General features: G+C 34.7%; 1 pseudogene; it reads right to left on the reverse strand.

Moving 5' to 3' along the window:
• Positions 1-648: 648 nt before the first annotated feature.
• LOC108472344 (probable disease resistance protein At4g27220) lies at positions 649-17,325 on the reverse strand (annotated as a pseudogene).
• Between the last annotated feature and the right edge of the window lie 101 nt (positions 17,326-17,426).

Below are 17,426 nucleotides of genomic sequence, written 5' to 3' on the forward strand. Positions count from 1 at the left end.
CAGATAATCATGTTAATTTTCTCTTAAATTGAAATATATATCTTTCTAACGGGATTGGCGAAATTCACTTAAATCTAGATTATGGCTAACATCAGATTTTTCATACATGGTATAGCACCAAGAAGTCATAACCAAATGAAAGCAACAAAGAATTTTAGAATGAAACAAAAGTTACACACACACATATCTTTCTAACACAACTGGTTAAATTCTTTTGAATCCAGAATATAATAAACATCAGATTGGTTGTAATATGGCACCAACAAACCAAAACATGCAGAGTTCATCTACTGTTTCAATGTCCCAGGCCCTCCAACTTAATCAAATTTGCAAACTCCATAAAAGGGGTCATAATACAATTCGGTACGAAAAAAGGTTTGTAGAAAACAGAACCTCAACCCACAAGACTCCAAACATTTAACTGAGAAAAAAGCTTGAAATTATTGCCTTAAAAGCTAATAGTCTATGACCTTTCCCACCTATCAAATTGCAAAGATCAGTCTGACAGCACAACCATATAAGTCTATCACATCACAACAGATCCTTAGGAACTGTGCAAATAATATAATGGTAAGTGATATTAAACATAATGTCATCAAAGCAATAATCTGAAAGTAAGTGAAGAACATACCAAATTTGATAATTTCCTCATTTACTACGTTTCAATGCTGTAATTGCTCTCAAAAAGGAGCGAGCAGAAGCAGAATTGGCAATTATTGTGACTGGTGAAGGCTGTAAGAGTTGATCAAGATAAGGCATATCAGTAGTGCCAAAATATTTTCAGGGCTGGCCATTCATTTTTGCTTCCATATCTCCAACAAGTAAAGCAGCTGCTCCTACCTCTAAGAAATTATGTGTACTCATGTCTTGCACATACGCAAAGTGGTCACTGTTTGTTGAATATAGAACATTTCAAATGTTAAACTTGTTTTAGAAGTAATGGAACACATGATAATAGCCAGAACATACCAGAGACTTAGAATACCTATAAGGGAAGAAGTAATAAAGCCAATATGAACTATTTGAACACTTAATAAACATATGCAAATTGCAGAATCAATTACCTTTCAGTATAGGGTGATTGCAACAATAGGCAAATCGATAATTAACTGTAAAATGATTATACACTTGACAACAATTATTATTTATAAAAACCATGCATTATTTTTTTTCTTTGCAATATCATATTCCACTCAAGTGTTTGCTGTCGTCTCTATGAAATTTCCAGACATCAAAACACAAATTATGGGTGTTTCTAAAATAAGTTACACAAGACTATTCCATTGCATAAATATGGTGTCAATACACTGTCTCGTATGGATGAAGCATTCTAAGCTTTCAAAACATCAACAACTAGTGCAACAAATTTAACATCACACTATCATTTATCAGAAATAGGCATTACCTCACAATCACTTAAAATCTATAACTCCAATCTATTTAGCAACCAAACACGTTCATAAACCCATCTCTCTCTACAATACATTATGGTATATAAGTACACTATGCAAATAACTTATCTGCGTTCCCTCTCTGCAATTGTATGCTCTAAAATAGCAATGTAAGACTGGTCAGTTGTTGAGGGTGCTGCCAGATAGTCCTGTTATTGTTAAATGTAAGTTCTAGTTGTAACGCCCCAATTTTCGGGAATTCTGTGAATGTTGACAAAATTTCATGCTTTGATTTTGTCATTTGTGAGTGAAATTATGAAATAGGACCTATGTGAAAATGTTTGAAAATGCTATAGGCTAAATTGAAGTGGCCGAATAAATAGGAGTGCAAAATAGGAGGATTTGCATGATAAACCTCCCATTTTACATGAAGTGGCCAACCATCATGTTGTTGTAGACAAAATGTACACTTGATATCCATAATTTATGGTACAAATTGATACAAATTGATAATAGGTTAGGTAAATGTTCCATGATAATGGGTTAGGTAAATGTTTCATGATAATAGGTTAGGTAAATGTTCCATGATAATGGGTGAGGTAAATGTTTCATGATAATGGGTTAGGTAAATGTTTCATGATAAGAATATCATGTCTTTTGTATTAAAGAATTAAATGGATGAAATATGAAGTTTTATTAAAAGAAAAAGGGGTGAAAAGAACAAAGTTTTGTCCATCTTTGTTCATCATAGCTGAAAGTTAGAGAAGAGAAAGGAGAGGAGAAAGCTCTTGAGTATTCGGACATTAGGAGGAGGAAAATTGAAGGTAAGTTCTTGGTACCTTGCTTCTATTTTGAGGTTCATGAGTTCTTCTTGATTCTACCTTAACTCTTGAAGTATATTTTGATTTTTAGTTGTGTTGTGAGCATTTAGTCATGAATTAAAATGAAGGAAATGGTTGTTGTTTCATGTTCTTTTGATGAAAAATGGAAGATAGGTGAAGTTGAGCCAAACAAATGAACATGCATGTGCCTTAGATGCTAAAGGAAAAATCGGCTAACATGTTGTGCTTTAAAATGATGAAATGGAGATTATACTTAAGTAAAATCATAGATATGTGATGATTGATTGGTGATATACATGTTTAAATAACATGCATGCAAGTTAGGTGTGAAAGATTGATTTGGTAATAAATCTGCTTGGGACAGCAGCAGTAACGTGACTTTGGAAAATCACCATAAATTGTGGGAGATGAATTAGAAGCTGAATAAATTATGTAATTAAATCTTATTGAGTCTAGTTTCTAATGAAATAAACAAGAACATATTTTGAATTCTGTACAATGAGAAATTTGATTCGTAATGAAGAGTGGTCAGATTAGTCAAACAGTGAAACATGGGAAACTTTGAGAAAAATCTGGTATTGATTGGATAAACCAAAAATTCTGAAAATTTTATGGATAGAAGATATATGAGTCTAGTTTCAGGGAAAATTAACGGAACTTGATTTGGAGTTTCGTAGCTCCAGTTATAAATGATTTAGTGACTGTTGCTCAGGAAGACAGCTTGTAGTGAAATTATGATTATGTGGTAAACATTGACAAAAATTTGTTAATGGGTTGCTTATTGATTTCTTATAAGCTTACTATAATCTGTAGGTGTGGTTGGCCGAATATTGTAAGGGATTAATACGTAGTTCGTATTTGAATAGTTAGATTAACGTGTTAGTAATCCAATTGTAGGCGGTTCGTGTGTGATCTCACAAGATATCGTCGCAAACAGTGTGTAACTAACACCCTCTTTCTTAGTCTAGATCGGCAAAAGCGAAAAGCCAAATGCCGAAAACCGGTATTTTGTAGATTTATGAGTGTCTGAATGCTCGTGAGGTAAATCGATTAATGTTTTTGGTAAGCTGCAATGTTTGGACTGCAAAGTGCATGATTTCTATGCCCTCGATATTTTTGGGCTTAATGGGCCAAAATTGGAATGATGGGCCAACGGGCCCAATTCGGTAAAAACCCTCGGTATGTGATTCTGTTAGTACGTGAAAGGTAGGAATATGCATGAAAAATCCTAAAATAGATAAATTATTGAAATACCTTTAAAAGTGGAAAATTTACAGTTTTACCCCTAGTAGATAAATTACCGAAATACCCCTAAGGTTAAATTGACCTAAATGCATGTTTGACTGTTGTTATTTACTGCATGCCATGTTGTTATTATCTGATGCATGGGACTGGGATATTGACGGAGGAAGTACTGAAAGGGGCTTGTCCATGTACTGGAGGCTTTGCCTCAATTTACTGTTAACTGAGAAGCAAGGCTGCAACTGTGGAGTGTTGGGCTGGGTGGGTTGTGCTATTCCCCACACGGAGTGTATGGCTTGTACGGGTGGAGTGTAGTGGTTGGTGGGTTGAGTAGTCTCCCCAAATGGGCTTGCATATGTTTATTGATGTTGCATGTATTTTGAAATGGGCCTATGGGCCATACTTATTATCTGAATAAGGGCTAAGGCCCGTTTATTATAATCTGAAAAGGGCTTTGGCCCAAGATCACCATTACCCAAATGGGCTTGCATATGTTATTGATGTTGCATGTATTTTGAAATGGGCCTATGGGCCATATCGTTATCTGAATAAGGGCTAAGGCCCGTTTATTGTAATCTGAAAGGGCTCGCCCAGACCATCATTACTGAATGGGCTTAGGCCCAATGGGCTTGAGTGACTTGGACTTTGAATGGGTTTTTCTTACACACCGAGTTTCCCCAAACTCACCCCTTTTATTTTCATCCACGCAGAAATCCCCAACCATAGTGGGCTTGGAGCTGTGAGGGAATTCGGAGTGGCCACCAGTTCTGAAAGTTTGATTTTCCTCCGTGAACTGGACATTCTTTTATTTACGTTTGAAGTTTTGGGTTTTTTTAAATGTAATAAGGCCGCTTAATTATTTTTGATGGTTTTAATATGTATTACTAAGATAGGTATTACTTATTTTAACTGTTGAAATTGGATAGCTTTAGGGCGCGTTTTCAAAAACAACAATTGATTTCAAAATAACTCGACAACAAGCAAAACTTCCGCAATGAAAGTATTTTCCAAAATTAATCACTTTTCCTAAAAATGACTTAATCAAATCGGTTTCCTAGAAATATCCATGACATTAAGGTGTGGCAATGGCGGTATGCATGTCTAGGATTGGATCCGAAGGGAGCTTGGTACTTAAGCAGTCCGATGGACTCACCACCTCTTTTACGGTTTCCTACCTGGTGCACAGCTTCCATTCACTTTAATCCTTAATGAATTAATCTTTTGAACATCAAGTGCGATTTTCTGGACTTAGAATAGAAAAAAAAAATTTTAACGTTTTTGATGTGGCATGCCGGATCCGGCCATAACTTCTGGGCCGGGTTTGGGGTGCTACACTAGTATTGTAAGGTTCAAATACAAATTCCACAGGTGAGACAAAAAGATCTGATACTAATATATATATGTATATACGCAATCTCTAAGAAAAAATATAGAGTACGTGAATCATAATATTATAAAATTCAAAAATAAATTCCAAAGGTGAAGCAAAAGGATGATATCATAGTCCCTCAAAGGGCATCAAGGCCATAGGTATCTAATTTGGAGCTGCATATGTCAAAAGATTCAACTATGCACATTTATAAGACAGAATTTACCTCTGCACAAATTTTGCCAACAGTAGAAATGGTTTCAACAGGGTACAATCCATGAGTGACCACTGTAGGCTTTCTAGCAACATTACACTTGTAGAGGGCAGCCTTTTGAAATAAGAACATCTGCAAGAAAAAAGGAAATTAATTAGCAGCAGAGCTCTAACAAATTTCCATAAACGCACAAACCCAAAAAAAAAGATAAAATGAAAATTTAAACTTACCAAAACAAAAGAAACCCCAAATCAAGGGAAAAATCCAAAGGGAAATCACTGATGCACTGATAGAGTAATTAGCGAATAGAAAAATATTATAGTCTTTGTAGATACAATCCCAACCTGAAATTGAAATCCCTTGCTATCTACAAAAAGAAAAAAAAATCATGATGTTCATCTAAAAAATATCAAGGAAGAGAAAAAGAAAGAAGAAATTACAGGGTATTGGTGAAATGAATGTTAGCTTCAAGAGCCTTGAGAGAATCCTGGAACGATTTCCTCATCTCCCCTATCTCTGTTTTCTTTTTCTTTTTCTTGCTCAAAAACTTTGTAACTGATTCAAAGCTCAAAATCAAAAACTCTATCGTCAGATGAGAATAATCGAACGGAAACGAGGAGACAGGGATGGAGGTGTGGTGGCTTGAAGTGTTTGCTGAGGGAGAGTGGTGAAGGGCAAGAATGGGAGGTTATGTTTTTTTCTTTATTCGGTGGAGGCTCTGCATTGCTATTCTTTGGTTTTGGTGGGGAATGGCTATTACGGGAGAAGATGGAATGGGGGATGAATGTGATTTCGTTGAATAAAGGATTCAGTGAACCAAACTAATGAATGATTGTTTAACACTGAATTAGCCAGGAACCATTTAGTTATTCATGCCAACCAAACATGTTGTTATTGTAATCAAGAAAGCAAAGTTTTTAACTGCGGAATCTTGAAAACCTCTAGAATTGCTAAGCAAAGAACAACACAACCTCCTTCTCCTCCTTCCATTGTATGCATGCATGTATCTGGCAAAACAGATAAAGCACATGAAATACTAGTATTAATCAAAATTATAATGTTATAAAAACACATAAAAAATGAAATAAAAAGATAAAAGAAAAAGAAGAAACTAGCTAGATTTGCAATTGTATGATAAAAGGGCTTATCTACACTATTATCGTTATAAATGCCTTCAATCCAAACTTCTGTCAAGCCAGTTTAGGACCAAGGGTTTAACAACTTTCTTAACATCGAAATTTGGGTGATCCCACTCCATTGATTCCCACCAATATGTTGAATGAACATGAATTTCCTTGAGAGGATTAGATGGAGTTGATTTCCCTTCATCATCATTCTGAAGTTGTGAAAGATAACGAAGAATCCGCTTTACTTTTTCACAAACTATTTCAATGCATTCAAGGGAATCACAAACTATCACTCCATTTTCACTACAAATGCTCTTCAATTCTGGTAGAGAACACAAAGTCAAGCGCTTTAGTTTGGGAAGAGAAAATTTGAAGGCACCTGTTCCTTCTTTTTGGGGTTCTGCTATTATTTCTTCCAATTTGCTACAAGTTGAAACAGTGAGATTTTCCTAGTTGGGTAGAACCCAATCATCTGAAAATATTTTCTTTATTTTCTTACACTTCACTAGAGTAATCATTTTAAGGGAGGAAAATGTGACTACTGATGATTCTTCGACACCAGCTCCAACTATGACATTCAGATTTTGTAAACGTATTAGTATCAGAGACTCAAGTGTTTGAAGCTGATGGCATTTGGATGAAAATATAGCCTCCAACTTATCGCAACAGTCAACTTCACATTCCTTCAAATCAGTTGCATCCTTCAATCCAATATCCTCTAAACTTCTCACACCCTTGCAAAGCTTTAGATTTAATTGCTGAATATCATATGGAAGTACAACTGCATCTCCAGGATTAATTTCAATACTATCAAATTCGAGCCTTTTCCTAAAATTCAAGCGACCATGCAGGTATAACATAGGATTGTTCCAGGGGCACACCAAAATAGAGTATTTATAAAGCATTTTCTCTGAGTTGCATAAGTGCTCAAGTCACCCACATTAGAGAAGCAACCTTCAAAAACCTCCAACTTGTTCAATTCCCTCATATCGTTTGCATTTATTAATGTTGAACGTGTTGCCAAAAATTGAAGCCGCCATAATTTTGACAATAATCCCTTAGGAATCTCCTTTAAATACAAGGTACCTTTAAGATTAAGATATCTAAGATTGGCTGGCATTTCCGAATCTTGAGGAATTTTTTTGACTTCACTGCCTTCAAGATCCAGTTTCTTCAAAGCTTGAAGCTTCAATACTGGAGTTATACTCTTTAATCTATAACAGCTAGTAAGCAACAATACCTTGAGTTTCTCCAAACTAGATATAGATTCGGGAAAACTCTCAAAAGGATTATGAGAAAGATCGAGAATATTAAGGTTAGGAAAGTGCTAAAAGAAAGATTCTGGAATTTCTTTCAATGAATTATGTGAGAGCAGCATCGTTGTGATGAGTTTTGGAAATTTCGGAAACTTGATAGTTTGAGGAATTGTTGAGATGAAGTTATGCATTAAAGAAACCTTATCCAAATCTTCACTCCATTCTTCCTCCTTTGGTAACTCTTTCAATTGCATACGAGCTTTTACCATAAATCTTTTCCTTGTAATATGCAATGTCATATCCCTAACAACATCATGCATATACGCAATCTTCTTATAAATAAAACAGAAATTATAAGAATTCCTCTCAGCCCTTTCTAGCAAACAATTTTCTTCAAGATTCTGCAGGACGGAATAACCACTACTCTCCATTGATTTTCTACTTTCCATTTCATCTATAAGCCCTTCTATCAACCAATGTTCAATTAACTCCTCTTTTATGATTGAGTAATCTTCAGGATATAATGCACAATACAAGAAACATTCTTGGTCTCTTTGTTTAAGACGATCATGTTAGAGAATAGCCCTCCATACAGCACATGCACCAGCAAGCAGATTGAGCAGCTCATGCCAAGCAAGAAGTTGTCGAGCCAAGTGTTGCAACTGTTTTGTTTTGTTTATTTTGTAACTTTAGTTAATGTAATGTGTTCTAGTTCATTTTGAACTTAGTTTAGTTTTTATTTGATGTAACTTGATTGTAAAAAGTTGATTACCAGCTTTGTTTAAGTGTGCAAGTTAATTTCACCTAGTTCCAATGCATTAAGTGGAGTTAGATAATGTTTAGGTGATGTATTTGTTGATTTTTGTGAAAAAAAAAAGAACACACAAAGATTTTTATGTGGAAACCCTTTCGGGAAAAAACCACGGGCAGAGGAGAAGAAAATTCACTATGTCAAATTCGAATAATTACAAGAGGAATAGGCTATGTCTATTTATAGGCTTGTAAAGCCATATTCTAATAAGAATGAAACACCTTATTCTAATCAATATCAAATAGATAGAATTTAATAAGGTTTAAAAAACCTTATTCTAAAATAGAATAAAAGAAGTGTAATTCTATATGGATTCTTCTTTTATTTTATTTTACCACTGTATTTTATTTAAATAAGGATTCGGGTCACTTAATTCTAACAATCTCCACCTTGACACGAATTCTCAATGAACAAGTTCTTCATCACGAACTCTCAACGAACAAGTTCTCCACCTCTTTCATAAAACCCCTTAAGGGTTTAAATTCAACAATGAAAACCAACTAAGTCTAAGCAATGCTCAAACTTGGTTATAGGAAATGATTTAGTTATCATATCTGCAGGATTTTCATGAGTACTAATTTTGCTCACAATAATATCACCACGAGCAATAATATCACCAACAAAATGATACCGAACATCAATGTGTTTTGTTCTCTCATGAAACATTTGATCTTTTGTTAGAAAGATGGCACTCTGACTGTCACAAAATACTGTGCTGATTTGAAGGTCTTCATTGAGTTCACTAAAAAGCCCCTTCAACCAAATAGCTTCTTTACAAGCCTTAGTAATCGCCATGTACTCAGCTTCAGTGGTAGACAAAGCGACTGTAGTTTGCAAAGTGGCTTTCCAACTGATTGCACAACCTTCGATTGTAAAGACATAACCTATGAGAGATCTTCTTCTATCAAGGTCTCCAGCAAAATCAGCATCAACATACCCAATGACTCCATCTCTAGTTCTTCCAAACTGTAAGCAAACATCAGTAGTACCTCGTAAGTATCTTAAAATCCACTGAACTGCTTTCCAATATTCTTTACCGAGATTCACCATATATCTGCTAACTGCACTAACTGCATATGATAAATCTGGACGTGAACAAACCATAGCATACATGAGAGATCCCACTACACTAGAGTATAGAACATGTGACATGTACTCAACCTTATCATCTGATTGTGGAGACAAAGCCGATGAAAGTCTGAAATGGGCTGCTAAAGGAGTACTAATAGGCTTATTACTCTGCATATTGAACCTGCAAAGAACTTGCTCAATGTACCCCTTCTGACTTAGGTACAATTTACTTACTTTTCTATCTCTGAGAATCTCCATACCAAGTATCTTCTTTGCTGGTCCCAAATCTTTCATCTCAAATTCTTCACTTAGTTGGGCTTTGACCTTTCTTATCTCTCCTTTATCTTTTACTGCTATTAACATGTCATCAACATAAAGAAGTAGATACACTAAAGAACCATCACTCTGTCAAAACTACTTCTTTTGAAATCATGCGAAGTCATAAAGGAATCAAACCTCTTGTACCACTGCCTTGGTGACTATTTCAAACCATAAAAGGGACTTTCTCAGCAAGCAAACATAGTCCTCTTTTTCTGAGACTGTAAAACCCTCTGGTTGTTGCATGTAAATATATTCTTCAAGTTCTCCATGCAAAAATGAAGTTTTTACATCTAACTGCTTAAGCTCCAAATCATGCATGGCCACAATACCAAACAAAGCTCGAATCGAACTATACTTCACAATTGAGGAGAACATATCTGTGAAGTCTACTCCTAAAATTTGACTGTAACCCTTTGCAACAAGTCTTACTTTATATCTGGGTTCTTCAACTCCTGGAGTCCCTTCTTTCTTTTTAAATACCTATTTACAACGAACAGTCTTCTTACCTTTAGGAAGTTTCACAAGATCCCATGTTTTGTTTTTGTGTAGTGATTCCATTTCCTCTTGCATAGCAAATATTCATTTTTATAAGTCTTCACAACTAACCGCCTCAGAATAATTAGATGGCTCTTGATTTGCATCTATATCTTCATCCAAATTTAAAGCATAAGCAACTAGATCAGCCTTGGCATACTTTTTTGGAGGTTTAATTTCTCTTCTAGTTCTATTTTTGGCGATAGAGTATTGTGGTGAAAAAGTAACTCTATTCTCAATTTTTGTACTAGCTTGAGGAGTTGACTCTGTATTAATCTGATACTCCATCCACTTTTGATTTTCTTTATTGAAAGATTCTTTAAGAGATAAGTTAGGTAGCATAGCAGTTTCATCAAAAACAACATCTCTGCTAATCGCAACTTTTCTATTTTCAGGACACCTTAACTTATACCCTGTTACACCAGCTTTATAACTAAGAAAAATGCATTTAATGGATCTCGGTTCCAATTTTCCATTATCAACATGAGCATAGGCAGGACACCGAAAAATCTTTAAATCAGAATTGTCGAGGCCATTTCTAAATCGAGTTTTGGAAAATGGGAATCGACTTTAAAAAACGAAAACGGGAGTCGCCACCAATCTTTTTAGGTGCGATTGGATCACCTTTAAAACATTTTGTTTTAAAATCATTAGTTTTGGTCTACGAAATAAAAGAACGGGTCCGGGAGTCGGTTACGTACGAGGAATGATTAGCACCCTCATAACGCCCAAAAATTGGTACCTAATTGATTATCAAAATGTCTTTAATGTCGGAAATTTAAAAATTTTGAGATGCAATCTTCTTTTAATATTTTTGATTTTTGAAAATTAGGGTTTACTTGTATCAAATAAATCAAAATATTATATCCAATAAGTTAGGACACAATATTTTTAAGATATTTGACACTAAGTTAGCCCTTTTCTGAAATCCCTATCTTGAAACGACAAAACGCCATATCCAGTAAGTTATGACACAACGCTTTGAAATTCCAAAACAGTTGCTCGTATTTTGAAAATTTTTAAAAACTTAGAAGGGTGCTTGACTATTCGAACTCAACGTGAAAAGTCGCAACCCAGTAAGTTAGGGAACTACTTTTCTCGAAGCTTCCAAACACCAAGCATTGCCTTTTTATTTTTGAAAACTTCGGAATCTTGTTTTTTAATTAATGCATGAGGAATCACATTATCATTATGGAATAGAATATTGCAATAATAAGTGAATAAAACATGCATTTAAATGATACAATGGCAATAATACAAAGATCATATGCTAGATACATACATGCTTAAAATTACATAACATCATATATACAAAGATATACATAGCATATATTGAAGATGAATAAGCAAAACATACAAACATACATAATAATAATCAAGAAATGATGCATAATACACAATTTAATATAAAAACATAGTAATATAATATCAATGTACATGTTCATAAAATATAACATCAAATAATAATTATAAAATAACATTTAATACATAAATGATATATACAATATAAAAATATATAAAAGAATTAGTATATATAAAAATATAAAATAAAGTGAGTAATTGTTAACTAAATATACTTATAATACAAATATGATATTTAATAATAATTTTAAATATTTAATATACAATATATAATATGTAATAACAAAAATTTCACAAAAGAATAATAATTATATAAAATAAAAATATATTGATTTTAAAAAATAATATATAAAATAAAAAGTATGTAAAAGAATTTATAAAATAATTATATAATATATAAAAATATCAATTTAAAATGAAATAACACATAATAAATAAATAATTAATTAATATGTGAAATATGTATATAATATGAGTTACAAATATAATTTAATACTAATAATTTTAAAATTTTAAAATTATGAATAATATAATGAATAATATAAAACATAAATAATATAATGATAATATACGATATACATAACATATAATAAAAATAAAAATAAGTAATATATAATAAAAATATAATAAATGTTATAAAATATAATATAAATATATATTGGAAAATAATATATGATAAATAAAAATTTTATATAAATATATAAATAGGACTTTTAATAATAATAATATATGTATAGTTTTTTTATAATAAATAAATTATATATATAAAAAATAACAAAATTTAAAATAATAAAGAAAGGGCTAAAATTGAATAAAATTATAAGGCTAATTTGCAAAATAGTAAAAATTCTGGGCCTGATTTGCAAGAATTAAAAAAAGGTCAAAGGACTCACTGGGCAATTTGCCCTAATCCTAAACGACGTCGTTTTCTGGATTTTGTTTTAAAAATCACTTATGGGACCAAATTGAAACAAAATTGGAATATTAGGGCTAAATTAAGAGATAAAATAAGATCAAACTGAAAATTCAGAAAACGCGAGAGGATCAATCGGGCAAATTGCCCATTTTCCAAAACACACGGATCCTCCCGGGTCACGGTCAACGCGGATCTCGTGCCTTAGAAACGACGCCGCTTTTATGCTTATCAGATTAAGCCAAAACGGCACCATTTCAATTATGCTATATAAGTCAAACTTTTAGCTTTAAATTCATTAACAACCCGAGTTTTAAAAAAAAAAACTAAAATTCTCTCTGAAATGAGAGGGGAGAGAGAGATCTAGGCTCCAGTCTCCGTCGAGCCGAGCCCCGGCCGTCGGCCTCACGCACCCACGCGTCGTCGCCGACTCCTCCCCTACAGTGGTCGGAGGCCCAAAATCTCAATTTTCAACGCGATTTCGAAGGTAAATTTATTTTATTTTAATGGTATTTGCATGCATGTAGAGAAGATGAAGAAAAATGAAACAAAGTAAGAGTATATTACCTCTTAAAGAAACTGTTTGAACCCTTTTTATGAATAAGTATATGTATTTCTCTTTTTGTCAAAAAAAATCGGGTCCTTTACATTGTTTTGATTCGGGCTTTTATAGCCACTGTTGTTATTACATTTTGGGGAAGAAATCTTTTTATCTCCTTCCATATTTGTTTTGTTTGCTGTGGTTCATTTCCTTTTACAGGTGCTTGCGAGAAATCCGGTGGTGACGAGGGCTTGACGATGGTCTATCGGTGGCATTGATCTCGGCGTGACTCAGGGCCTGGAATCGTGGCCTTGATAGAAGGTAGCTGGAACGACGGAAATCGAAGGGTCGTGAGGCTTGGCTTCTGGAACCTTCTGTTTGCGGCACGAGGAGAAAGGGAGCTAGGGTTTCTAACCCTATCTGAAAGTCATTTGGGCCCCTGCTATTTGGGCCTTCGGGTTTGGGTCTGCTGTAAGTTTAGGTTAGGTTTGGATTTGAAAGTTATTTGGGTTAAGGTTGTAACTAGTATAAGGTAATGGGTCTGCTGGGTAGTTCTGATTTTGGGCCTACTGTTTGGGCTTTGTAACCTGGACTTTTAATGGACTATTAAATAAATATTTATTTATTTATTTATTTTTGTTTTATTTAAGCCCAGTCAAATTTGGTCTGCTACAATAATAATTAGCAGGATTACCAGACCTTACCTCTTGTGGAGTCTTTTTCGCAATGGCAACGGATGGAGATCGGTTGATTAAAAAACATACAGTAGAGACTGCTTCTGCCCAAAATGATTTGGTAAGTTGGTATTTGACAACGTACATCAAACCTTCTCCATGATTGTTCTGTTCATTCGTTCTGCAACGCCATTTTGCTGTGGAGTATGGCGAACTGTCAAGTGTCTCACGATCCCTTCTGACTTACACAATCTATTAAACTTATCAGAGCAGAACTCTAAGCCATTGTCTGTGCGAAAGTATTTTATTTGTTTTACCGTCTATTTTTCAGTCATAATTTTCCAAGACTTAAATGCGGAAAACACATCGCTTTTCTACTTCAGGAAGAACGCCCAAACTTTTTAGGAAAAATCATCAATAAAGGTTAGCATATAATTAGCTCCACCTCTCGAAGGCACTCTGGATGGCCCCCACAGATCAGGATGAATATACTCCAATGTTCCCTTCGTGTTATGGATTCCTCTGGTGAATTGAACTCTCTTTTGCTTCCCAAAAACACAGTGCTCAAAAAAATTCTGTTTGCAAATTCCTTGCCCATCAAGAAGTCCTCTTTTGCTCAATTCTGCCATGCCATTCTCACTCATATGCCCTAGGCGCATATGCCAAAGTTTAGTAATATCATCATCTGACAAGGAAGAGGAAGCGACAGCTATATCACCAGTAATAGTAGAACCCTGCAAAACATATAACTTGGCAATCTTTCTCTGCCCTTTCATCACAACAAGGGAACCTTTGGAAATCTTTAAAACCCCACTTTTAGCTGTGTATCTGTACCCTTTTGAATCAAGAGTACTCAACGAAATTAAATTTCTTTTCAATTCTGGAACATGTCGTATGTCACTAAGTGTTCTGACAACTCCATCAAACATCTTAACTTTAATTGTTTCAACACTTGCGATTTTACACGAAATATTATTTCCTATCAAAACAACACATTCAGACACTGTTTCGTAAGTTGTAAACCAATCCCGATTGGGACTCATATAGAAGGTGCAGCCTGAATCAAGTATCCACTCCTCGCTTACTTTAGAATCATTGACAGAAGCGACTAGAAGTTCACCATCGCTGTAGTCTTCTACAACATCAGCTTCACCAGAATTTTCTAGTTGTTTTCCCTTTTGATTCGCAACCTCCCTTTTAATCTTATTCTATAGCTTGTAGCACTCAGATTTAATGTGCCCTTTCTTCTTGCAGAAGTTGTAAGTTTTACCTCAGTTTGAAGACTTTAATCTACCCTTCGATTTACCGCTAGGATTCCGTTCCTGTGTCCTTCCACGATCATCATCAGCATTCTGATCTTATCTCCCACGAACAATGAGACCCTCTCCCTGAGAGTCGGGTTTAACCATAAGATGCTTCATCTTATAATACGAGGTCAATAAATCATAAACCTCATCAACTGTGAGAGACTCGCGGCTATATAAAATTGTGTCTCTAAAGGTTGAATAAGACGAGGGCAACGAACAAAGTAGAATCAACCCTAGATCTTCTTTATCATACTGAACCTCCATGGCCTCCAAGTTTGAGAGAATTTCTTTAAACACTGTGAAGTGTTCATGTACAGACACACCTTCCTCCAAATGATGAGCATAAAGACGCTGTTTCATATGCAACTTGCTTGTTAGAGTTTTTGACATACATATTTGTTCTAGCCTCTTCCATAATGCAGCGGCGGTTTTCTCTTTCATCAAATCCTGCAAAATTTAATTGGACAAATGCAGATGTAATTGTGTTAATGCCTTTCGATCCTTACGCTTCTTCTCTTCATCTGTTAAAGTCGAAGGCATCTTATCTATCCCTAGCAAGGCATCCTCCAGATCCATCTGAGCAAGAACTGCTTGCATCTTAATCTGCCACAATGCAAATTTGGTGTTGCGATCCAACAACGGAATTTCATACTTCAAAGACGCCATTACCGTGATCGAGATGAACAACCCAGAAGCTCTGATACCAATTTGTGAAAAAAAAAAAGAACACACAAAGATTTTTACATGGAAACCCTTTCGGGAAAAAACCACGAACAGAGGAGAAGAAAATTCACTATGTCGAATTCGAATAATTACAAGAGGAATAGGCTATGTCTATTAGGTTTGTAAAGCCATATTCTAGTAAGACTGAAACACATTATTCTAATTAATATCAAATAGATAGAATTTAATAAGGTTTAAAAACTTTTCTAAAATAGAATAAAAGAAGTGTAATTCTATATGGATTCTTTTTATTTTATTTTACCACCGTATTTTATTTAAATAAAGATTTGAGTCACTTAATTCTAATAATTTTGACCAGCCATTGTCTGGTATATGTAATGGCAATATGCCAATGTTCAATTTTAATGAAAATTATTATTTTTCATTACTTTCGATTCTGTTCTTGTTCTTAAGCAACATTTCTACTCTTGTTTCTTCACCAAGCCACGAGGCTTGCTGCACAATTCTAAGCTGAAGTATAGCTTAGCCTTGTTCAAAACACCAACAGATCATAGCTGAATTCAAGCATCCATACACCTTATCTTCCACATTGTGGATGTTTTTGATGTATCCTCTCAATTCATCTATAGCATTTTCCCACACATGAGGATCAGTTACTCCTCTCATACAACCAGCTAGTGTGACGATAGCAAGAGGAAGTCCATCACATTCCCTCACAACAATTTTCAAAAACGATTCTAAAGTTGGATCAGGCAATATTTCGCGGCCAATTTTGCTTAAAAATAAGTCCATAGCCTTTTCCATAAAAAGACAAGGCACTTGAACTTTCTTAAATCCCATTGATCGAACAACCCTTTCCGAACGTGTTGTCAACACTAATTTGCATCCATTATTTGATGTTGGCTTAAGGATTCCGACGTCCTCAGGAGAAAAGCTTTTCCATACATCATCCAATATTAGCACATAACTCCCTTGTCCTTTCAACATTTCCGACAACTTCCCTGCATGGATGATTGTATCTTCATCATCTGACAGGTTTCCCTTCAATTGACATGTGATATTCTTCTGCAGCCTTTGAATATCAAAATATTAGGATGCAGTTACCCAAATCAATTTTCTAAATTTAATTTCTTTCAACAACCTATTGTGGACGTCTTTCATTATGGTTGTTTTCCCGATTCCGTCCATTCCACATACTCCAATCATTCCAACTTCATCTCCCATCAAATATTGATAAATTTCTTCTCTAACATCGGTAGCACCTGTTAATTCTGGTGTAGGTAGGTTAACCGCTATGGTAGAAGGGTCATTAACCTTCTGCATGCACTTCCTTCATTGCCTGAGTCGACTCATCAACAAGCTTCCCCAAGCAAGAACGAAAGAGATATTTTCCTTTACTAACTTTGTCCTCAACATGTTGAGCATGAGTGAGCTTTTCCTCTACCTTCTTGAACCATTTTTCAACTTCCAGCTTTGGCATTTTCCCGAAGTGATGCTCGTCTTTCAATTGCTGTTGAATATCTACCTCCTTGGCGTGCAAATCTGCTTGCGCTTGTTTGAAATCATCAGCGTATTCAGTGAACTCCCTTTGGTATTTTAAATATTTGCTAGCATTACGGTTGATGAACTTAATAACATCAAGGATTGGCCCCACGAGTTCAGCCATTAAAAAAGCTCTAGTTTCTCCTGAATCAGATTTAGCATATTGATTGATTGAGTTCAAGAATCAGAAAATTAAACTACAGTTATAATAGTATACAACCAGTT

Source organism: Gossypium arboreum, chromosome 11 (assembly GCF_025698485.1).
Source record: "Gossypium arboreum isolate Shixiya-1 chromosome 11, ASM2569848v2, whole genome shotgun sequence".
NCBI classification, from domain to species: Eukaryota; Viridiplantae; Streptophyta; class Magnoliopsida; order Malvales; family Malvaceae; genus Gossypium; species Gossypium arboreum.